We start from the raw sequence: 10385 nt of genomic DNA on the forward strand, positions 1-10385 counted from the left end.
GAGCCGATTGCTATTAAGATTTCATGGGACAAAGCCAGGTATTTTAGCACTTCAGGTAGATGTAATAACCTCTACTGTGTGGAGATGAGTCACAAAAATGCCACACATATCTGCTCTCCCATCAGCACTTGCTCAGAATTACTGAAAACAGACTTTAACCCAAAGCATGTTCTTTGGTGTAAAACATGCCAAGACCCTTGGAGAAAACTAGTCTTTTCCTAGAGAGGGAAGCAACATAACAGTAAGTGCTTCTTTTCAAAGAAATGTGACTTGGAAATTTGAAGAAGGGAAGGATATTTAGTAATACAAAATGTCACTACTACTTTATTGATTAAAAGGTTTCATTGGAATGGATTCCAAAAATCTTAGAAAGTGGAGGAAATGTTTTTCACATTCAATTCTGAAACTTTGGTAGGATTAGGTTTTATTGTGTGTCTTCATCAAAATCTTCCAGCTTTTCAATAACAAGGAGATAGTGGTAGATGCACATGACAGTGGTTCAGTTTTGTCCACCTACATCTTATGTGTCCTCCTATCTGACTGTATTTTGGAAGGGACTTATATTTTAAAAATTTTACCATTTGTTGATTGAATAAAATATTGTGCTTCCAATTTTGAATTTTAAAACAATGTATGCATGGTGACTTTATACTTATTTTCTATAAATGCTATAAGTGGGAGAAAATAAACAGACATAAAGAGCACATTTAAAAGGTAACTTAACTCCCTATTTCCTCTCTGAGAAATACAAAGTATTGGATATCTCAGAACAGAATTAGAACCATCTGGACAAAATTTTTGGTGTGATTTTTTGCTTTCTCAGATATATGCATAGATGCCTGCCTATTTTTCCTGCAAATGACTCCGTGCCAGGAGCCTGGCTTGCTTTCTCTCCACCTTTTTAACATTTAGGAATATTTGTCTTTTCTTCCTCCCCGTTTTATTGTCTACTGTACATTTTTTTCTTCAGCTTCATTGAGAAATAGCTTACATGAAATCTTAACGTGAATTTGATGTAAATCACAAAGTGATTCTGTAAATCACATGATCTTTTTCTTCTGCTAGTTTTGCAGTGAGTTCATATGTCTGTAGACGTGGGGTGTAGGCATACACCACAAAGGCAACTGCACATTTTTTTGGTGTGCACATATGACTATTCTGTTTCCATCATTTTGCATCATCATGCAATCACAGGGCTATTCCTGCTCAGAGGAGAAAAGAAAAAAAAATGATTATCCATCTGGGAGAAAATGAATTGGACCCCTATGTTCTAAATATATTAAAGATTTAAATGTGAAATGCAAAGCCGTAACACTTTTATTATTATTATCCAGTGAAGCTGAGGATGTGCCTGCCCTGCAGTCTCTCAAGTCGCTGTTCGCTCTTGGTAAGGCATCTGGAGGAACCGTGCCTCTGAGAGTCATGAGACCAGAGCTTGCAAGAGCCCAATGTCCACTTACAGAGTACGATCTACTATGTTACTCAACAACTAGATCGAGTAGTAACACGAAGTCATTACTGAGAATTTGGGGGTATACGTATGTGTCAAAGCTCATCAAATTATGTCGTTAAAATGGTATGTACAGTATACCTCAATAAAGTTTACTTTGAAAACAAGCGACCTGTAGTTATGTCAACATGGGTTTAATTCAAGGATATAATATTGAAGGAGAAAGTGAAGTTGCCCAACTATGCTGAAGTATTGCTCCATCCATATCAAAAAGAGCTTCATAAAAAGTTGTGAAAGTCTGAAAACCCAAACAGCACAAATGAGAGCCATGCCATGGTACAAATATCAAGAAAGAGAATGCCACAGATGATGAAAACGGAACTTCGGATAGAAGAGAGATGGAAGGAGGCTGTGACCGGGAGGGCCACTCCGGTCATAGTTTGTTTCTTAAGATGGGTCGTGAGGACAATAGCATTCACCATACTGCATTGTTTTTGTTTTAATGCCTTGTGCATACGTTATAAATATTCTATATCTTTTCAAAGGGTAAGGTACAAAATAATTAGTTAATAGAATATAAATCTGACCAAAGTGATGCTGAAGACAAGATGGAAAGTTTTTAAAAATGAAAAATTATGAAAAGAACTGACATTATGAAGGAAAGACCAGGAAGTTTTCAACACCTGTTCATTAGAAAAGTATAGAGAGAGTGGGCAGTGAGTGGTCTTTGAAGAGATGAAGCATAAGAATATCCTAGAGTTGAGAAAAGCCCAACACCCCAAAATCAAGCTACAAAACCAGCACAAAGCAAGGTAAAACTAAATTTATATGCAAATCCTAATGGGAAAAATAGATTAAAAGAGAGTTAAAAATAACATAGAATTGACATGATCGGTTTTTTAACAGCCATAACAGAAGCCAGAAAATGTTGAAAAATATTTTCAAAGAGCTGAGAAAAAATAACTACCAACCTAATATAGATGAAACCTACTGCTCACTATGATGTTCAAGAATGATAGAGGAATAAAAATATTTTCACAAATCTCACGAGAGGCATGATACCAACAAACTTACACTGAAATAAACTATTAAGAACATAATTAGAAAAGAATAAAATTATGTCAATAGTGGGAGGGAAAGTCATCAAAGAATGACTCCTAGGAAAGTTGCCATAAAGCAGCAAGTATTGGACTTAACCCCATTGAAAATTTACAATTCTATATTGAAGGAGGCTATGAATAAATATAAAATGAGTAACTGGGAAAACATTTAGAATACATAGTAGATAAATACACTTGGTCTTATATATTTATGTTTGATGGTGATCTTCCCAATAAGTAAGAAAAGTGTTGAACAGCATAAAAGAAAGGAGTCAGGGATTCCAGATATCTTATTTAGCTGGGTTCTGCTGGGCTCAGCAGGGATTGACTGGGCTGTTGAGTCATACACGTGCCTCCAAATGTCTTCTTATTGCAGACCAGCAGCCTCCTGGACCACTCCTTTCTTGGCCTCCGGCAGGTGGGCTGAAGAACTTTGCCCTGACATTTAAAATCTCAGCTCAGAGCCACACACTTGTCCACTACTCACATTCCATTGTCAAATAGAGTCCTGTTGCTAAACCCAGTGTCAGTGGATTGGTAAAGTATATATTTCATCTTTAGGGAAGACCTAGCAATGGCAAAAAATATTTTTAAAAACCTAGAATATTCAATTAAAGGTCTTTTAAATTAAAAAAATATTTATTTTTTACATTCCAAGATAAAATGGTCTCAAGATTATTTCAGTAGCCCAGAGGGTGCCTGGGTAGCAGTCAATTACACAACCAACTCTTGGTTTCCGCTCAGGTCATGATCTCAGGGTCATGAGGTCAGGCCCTCCTGGAACGGAGCCCTGCAGCAGGCTCGGTGATTGGTGGGGAGTCTGCTTGAGATTCTCCCTCTGCCCCTCCCTCACCACTATCTTTTTCTTTATCTCTAAAATAAATAGATAAATATTTTTTAAAATAGCTCAGAAATGTTGTCAGGGACCCAGGTTTTTCACATTCTCATCCTCCCTGTCTGTTGGTCTTCGTCCTGAGGTTTGTCATCAGAGGTCACAGCTGGCTTTCCCAGTGTCATTCACAGAAGAGTAGCAAAGTAGGAAAGAGCATCCCCTCAAAATGTCAGTAAGGAAAAGTCTTTTCAAAAGCCTCCAGTGATTTCCCCTTCAACTAAACAGCCATAATTGGGTCTCATAATTATCCTACATAAATCTTCAGTGAAGGGGAACAGAACACATCCTGACTGTTGGTTTAAGCCCAGTCAAAATAGATGAGAGCTTCTCTTTCATATAAAAATAGCTATTGTGCATTAAAAGAGAATAAAGCTTAAAAGCCACAAAACTGAACATTTTCAACACAGATAGGGAGGAAATAGGCAAGTGAAAAATTTTTCAAGAATAAAAGAAAACCCCTGGGTTTTGCAAATGTGAGACAATAGATGGTCGTTATGGTAGATGATAATTATTCACAAGTATTTGTTCCTCTCTCTGGGTTAAGACCCTGTTCCACAGACATCAGATCTGCCTCCTTCGCTTCACCCGGAATAATGAAATGTGAGCAGAATTGACATGTTACTTTTGAGCAGAAACAAATAAATGGTCTCTGATTTGCTGCATCTTTTTTCTCCTCTGTCAGGAGACCATCAGCTCCACCACCCTGGCCCAGGTCATCATGGACAAAAATAGCTTGAGCAAGAAATATATTTTTGTCTTTGCAAGTCACGATGATTCCTGGGGTTGTTTGTTCTCATAGCACTTAGAAAATGCTGTACTAATGATGTGATTGGATTAATATCAGAAAATGAGCGCACGTCTTGACTCCCTTAATTATATTGGAGTTGAATATAAAACAGGGACGATACTTTATATGCTCAGCATCTTGGGGTTGCCATTGAAATTCAAAGAGGAACTAAGTTTAAAATCTTTTGGTAGATTCGAAAGTGATACAGATGGGAGGCTTCTATAATATTATTTCACTTGAAGTCTGGACTCAGCTATGGCGTTGTCCATGGCCTCCTCTTTTAGCTCCTGAGTTGTGGTGAGACAGTAACCAGCACTAGTGTCAAGCTCTTTGTTCAGCCGCTGACCTCATTCAAACTGCCCATATAGGAATGAAACAAGAAGAGAAGATCTTGTTTCTCAAACAAAATACAAAAGGAAAGAAAATGGGGAAAAATGATGAATTAAATTACTTTTATTTGCAGTCTCATAAGTTAACTTTTTTATTTAAATTAAATTAGCCAACATAAAGTATATCGCTCGCTTAAAATGCCGAGTTCAACAGTTCATCGGTTGCTATGTGGAGCATCTTTTTATATGCTTCTTTGCCATCTGTGTATCTCTTTAGTGAGATGTCTTTTAAGGTCTTTGACCTATTTTAAATCGAGCTGTTCTTTTATTTTTGAGTTTTAAGAGTTCTTTTGAGTTTTAAGAGTATATCTTGGATATTGGTTCTTTATCAGATATGTATTTTGAAAATTTTTTTCTCACTGTATAGCTGGTCTTCTCATTCTCTCAACATGTTTTTTTACAGAACAAAGGTTTTTAATTTTAATAAAGTCCAGCTTATCAATTTTTTTCTTTTATGGATCATGTGTTTCATGTTGTAGCTAAAAAGTTACTTCCAGGGGTGGCTGTGTAGCTCAGTTGGTTAATTTTTGACTTGGGCTCAGATCATGATCTTGGGGTCCTGGGATCAAGCCCCATGTCATTGGGCTCCCTGCTTAGGGGGGATTCTGCTTCTCCCTCTTCCTTTGCCCTTCCCCACTCCCTGCTCCTGCTTGCTCTCTCTAATAAATAAATAAAAATTTTTTAAAAAATAAATAGTTACTGCCAGACCCAAGATCATCTAGGTTTTCCCTTATGTTATCTTTTTGGTGTTTTATAGTTTTGCCTTTAGGTTTAAGTCTATGATCCACTTTGGTTTAGTTTTTGTTAAATGTATAAGATCTGTGCTTATATTTGCTTTATTACATATAGATATCCAGTTGTGTCAGCAGCATTTGTTGAGAAGACTGTTTTCGCTCCATTGAATTGAGTTTACTCCTTTGTCAGAGATCGGTTGACTATATTTGTGTGTCTGTCTGTTTCTGGACTCTATTCTGTTCTGTTGATCTATTGTCTTGTGACTATAGCACCCTGTCTTGATGACTGTAGCTTTGTAGTAAGTCTTAAAGTCAGTGTCAGGTCTCTCTCTTTGTTCTTCTCTTTTAATACTGTGTTGGCTATTCTGAGTCTTTTGCCTCCGTACGTAAGCTTTAGAGTCCTTTTTTTTAAATTTTTATTTATTTATGATAGGCACACAGTGAGAGAGAGAGGCAGAGACACAGGCAGAGGGAGAAGCAGGCTCCATGCACCGGGAGCCTGACGTGGGATTCGATCCCGGGTCTCCAGGATCGTGCCCTGGGCCAAAGGCAGGCGCTAAACCGCTGCGCCACCCAGGGATCCCTAGAGTCCTTTTATCAACACCCACAAAATAACTTGCTGGGATTTTGATTGAGATTGCATTGAATCTATAGATCAGGTTGAGAAGAACTGATATCTTGACAACATTGACTATTCCTATCCGTGAACATAATATTTCTCCATTTAATTAGTTTTTCTTTGATTTTATTCATTAGAGTTTTACAACTTTCCTTGTGTTATAGATCTTGTACATATTTTGTATTTCATTTTTTGGGTGCAAAAGAATGTTGTGTTTTTAGTTTCAGGTTCCACTTTCATTGCTGGTATATAGGAGAGCAGTTGACTTTTGTAAATTAACTTTGTCTCTTTGATCTTATATAGTCACTTATTCATTACAGGAGGGTTTTTTTGTTTGTTTTTGTCAATTCTTCTGGGTTTTCTACACAAATGTTCATGTCATCTGAGAACAAAAACAATTTTATTTCTCCTTCCCAATCTGCATACTTTTTATTTACTTTACTAGTCTTATTGCATTAGCAAAGACTTCCAATACAATGTTGAAAAGAAGCAGTGAGAGGGTACATCCTTGCCTTGTACCTGATCTTCAGTGGGAAAGCTTTATGTTTCTCACCATAAGTGAGAGATTATCTGTAGGTTTCTTGTACATATTTTTTAAATAAAGATTTTATTTATTTATTTATTTGAGAGAGAGAGAGAACACAAGCAGTGAAGAGGGGCAGAGGAGAGAGGCAGGCTCCCCACCAGGCAGGGGACCCAATGTACGGCTCCATCCCAGGACCCTGAGATCATGACCTGAGCTGAAGGCAGATGCTTCACTGATTGACTGAGTGGCTCAGGTGCCCCTCTTGTGTATATTCTTTGTCAAGTTAAGAAAGTTCTCTTCTAACCATAGTTTACTGAAAGTCTTTTTTTTTATTTTTTTTTTTATTTATGATAGTCACAGAGAGAGAGAGAGAGAGAGAGAGAGAGAGAGAGGGGCAGAGACACAGGCAGAGGGAGAAGCAGGCTCCATGCATCGGGAGCCCGATGTGGGATTCGATCCGGGGTCGCCAGGATCGCGCCCTGGGCCAAAGGCAGGCACCAAACCGCTGCGCCACCCAGGGATCCCTGTCTTTTTTTTTTTTTTCAATCATGAATGAGTATTGTATTTTGTCAAAGGCTTCCACTCTTTTTCTGCCTTTTGTGGTTTTCATTGAGCATTTTATATGATTCCATTTTCTCTCCTTTCTTAGCATGTTGGTTATACTTCTTTTTGCTTAAAAACTTGTTTTAGTGGTTGTCCCAGAGTTTACAATATATATTTATAGCTAATCCAAGTCCATGTTTAAATAATGCAGTCCCCTTCATGGGTAATGTGAGTACCTTATAATAACAAAATAACCCTAGTTCCTTCCTTATGTCCCTTGTATGATTGCTGTCATTCATTTCACTTATCAATAAGCCAACATAAGCATATATATATATGTATGTATATATATATACATATATAAACAAGATATACAAAGAAGCATATATACATAACTGAATACATTGTTGCTATTATTATTTTTAACCAAAATAATATCTGTTAGATTCATTAAGGATAAGAAAAACAACAATATTTCTTCTTGAATGCTCTCCCTTTTTTAATGTAGATCTGAGCTATATTGTTATTCTCCTTTTCTTTAAAAAAAAAAAAACACCTCTTTAGCAATTCTTGCAAAATAAGTCTACTGGCCACAAATTAAAAAAAAAATTTTGTCTGAGAATGCTTTATTTCTCCTTAAGTTTTGAAGAATAATTTCGTAGTTTACAGGATTCTACTTTTATGGGGTTTTTCTCTCAAGACAAGAAGTATTTCTTGTTTGTATAGTTTCTGAGGAGAAATCAGATACAATTCTTATCTTTGTTCCTCTGTTGATAAGATGCTTTTTCCTCTGGTTTCTTTCAGGATTTTTTCTTTATCTTTTTTTCTTCCTGTAATTTTAAGATGCCTAGGTGTAGTAGTTTTGTTGATGTTGTTTTGATTTGGTTTTAGGTAGATTTTTTGGTTTGGTTGGTTTTTTTTTTTTTTTTGTGGGTTTTTAAAATTTTTATTTTTTAATTTTTTGGCACTCTTCATGCTTGGTGTTCTGTGAGCTTCCTGGATCTGCAGTGTGGTGTGTAGTTGTTTTTTTTTTTTAAAGATTTGTTTATTTTATATATAGGGTGCATAGTGGGAAGCACACAGAAGACGAGAGAGAGAATATCTTTTTTTTTTTTTAAGATTTTATTTATTCATGAGAGAGACAGAGAGAGAGGTAGAGACATAGAGGGGAAAGTAGGCTCCCCGCAGGAGCCTGATGCAGAACTCAATCCCCAGACCCCAGATCACGCCTGGAGCCAAAGGCGATGCTCAACCACGGAACCACCCAGGTGTCCTGAGAGAGCATCTTTAGCAGACTCTGTGCTCAGCCCAGAATCTCACAGGGGGTTGAAATTGTAACCTGAGCTGGAACTAAGAGTCTGGCATTTAACCAACTGTGTCACCCAGGTGCCCTGGTGTGGAGCATGAATTTGGGGGAAGTTCTCAGTCATTATTATTTCAAAAATTTCTTCCATTGCTTTCTCTCTTTCTTCTTTCTGGTGTTTTTATTATGTGTGTATTACACCTTTTGTAGTTCTGCGTCAGTGCTTGTATATTTAGGTCTGGATTTTGTTTGTTTTGTCATTGTTCTCTTTGCTTTTTGTCTTTCAGGGATCTGTGGATATATCATCTAGGTCAGAGATTCTTTCCTCAGTCTGCTCAGAAGCTCATAAAAGGCACTTTTCCTTTCTGTTACAATGTTTTTTATCTCTAGCATTTTTTTTCTTTCTTTCTTAGGATTTCCATCTCTTTGCTTTCATTGGGCATTTATTTTTGCATGATGCCTTTGCCATCCATTCAAGCATCCTGTTCATCTCTAGCTATCTTCTCCCACAGAAAGGGAGAGAAAGCACCAAGAAATACTTGTGCAGGTCTCAGTGTAGAGATACAGGATCACTAGAAGGCTGAAACCCATTCATAGGAGCATGGGATGCTTCCCTGCCCCCCACCCTGCACCACGTACTACCAAAGGCCAACTGAGATAATTTCCTTTACCTGGAACGACATGTCAAACTACCAAAAAAAAAAAAAAAATTACAACGCATACCAAAAGGCAAAAAAAAAAAAAACAAAATAAAACCCACCCAATTTGAATAAACATAGCAAGCATCAGATCCAGACATAGTATGGATGTTGAAATGATCATACTAGGAATTTAAAAACTATTATTAATATACTAAGTGCTTAGTTTCAGCTCAGGTTTCAATGTCAGCCCTGTGTTGGACTCTGGGCTGAGTACAGAGTCTTCTGAAGATTCTTTTTCTCTCTCTCCCTTTGCCCCTCCCATTGTGTGCTCTCTCTATATATATATAAAATAAACAAATCTTTTTTAAAAAATGCTACACACCAAACTACATATCCAGGATGCTCACAGAACACCAAGCATGAAAAATGCAAAAAAAAAGCTCACACACACACACAAAAAACACCAACCAAACCAAAAACCCACCTAAAATCAAATCAAAACAACAACATCAACAAAACCACTATACCCAGGCATCTTAAAATTACTGAAAGAAAAAAAGAAACAAAAAAGATAAAAAATCCTGAAAGAAGCCAGGGGAAAACCCAAAAAGAATGTTCTTAAGCCAGTTTTAATTGCTGGGAACTGCCTGGGGGGTGGGGGGGACCATTGGGAGGACTGCTGCCTGGTGAGGGCCACTTGAACATAGCTATAACATTAAGTAGAGGGAAGTAGACAACCGTCATGCTTTGCCCTGCTTATATCTCTTTTTGGCACAATCCAGCAGGAAGCCAGAGGGCAGGAGGCCCATGCATGCAGCCCCTAAGGCTCAATCTGTCATGGGACAGAGCAAGGTAAGGATAGAAATAGCTATCCTTTTTATTTGTTCTCTAATTTAACCCTTTTAAATAAACGTAAAGCTTCTAATGTTATTTATATTAAATTCCTCAAGACCTAGGTTTTTTCTTGGGTAAACTCTATGCCTAATGTGAGGCTCAAACTCAAGATCTGATACTTAATCTACTGAGCCTCCTAGGAGCCTCATCACCTAGAAGAATTTTTAAAACACATACTGCTGGGTCCCACCTCCAGAGTTTAATTCACTAAGACTAGGGCTGGCCTCAAGAAGTTGCATTTGTAACATCTTTCCAGGTGCTGCTGCTGCTGCAGGATCACACTTTGAGAACTGCTTGTCTAGAGTAATGCTGGACATGTAGTGTGTTGCTGAATGAATGAATATATTAAATAAATAAAAGTATATAACGAGTTGTGAAAGTAGATAGTGGAGAAATAATATGTCACATTTTCGTGTTTGTGCATAAAACAGCCATGGAAGTGGCTTTTATGAAACTAATACCACTGGGTTACTTGAGGGATGTGTTGGGAGGCAGGGCTTAGATAAA

Source organism: Nyctereutes procyonoides, unplaced genomic scaffold, assembly GCF_905146905.1.
Source record: "Nyctereutes procyonoides isolate TBG_1078 unplaced genomic scaffold, NYPRO_anot_genome, whole genome shotgun sequence".
Classification (NCBI taxonomy): Eukaryota; Metazoa; Chordata; class Mammalia; order Carnivora; family Canidae; genus Nyctereutes; species Nyctereutes procyonoides.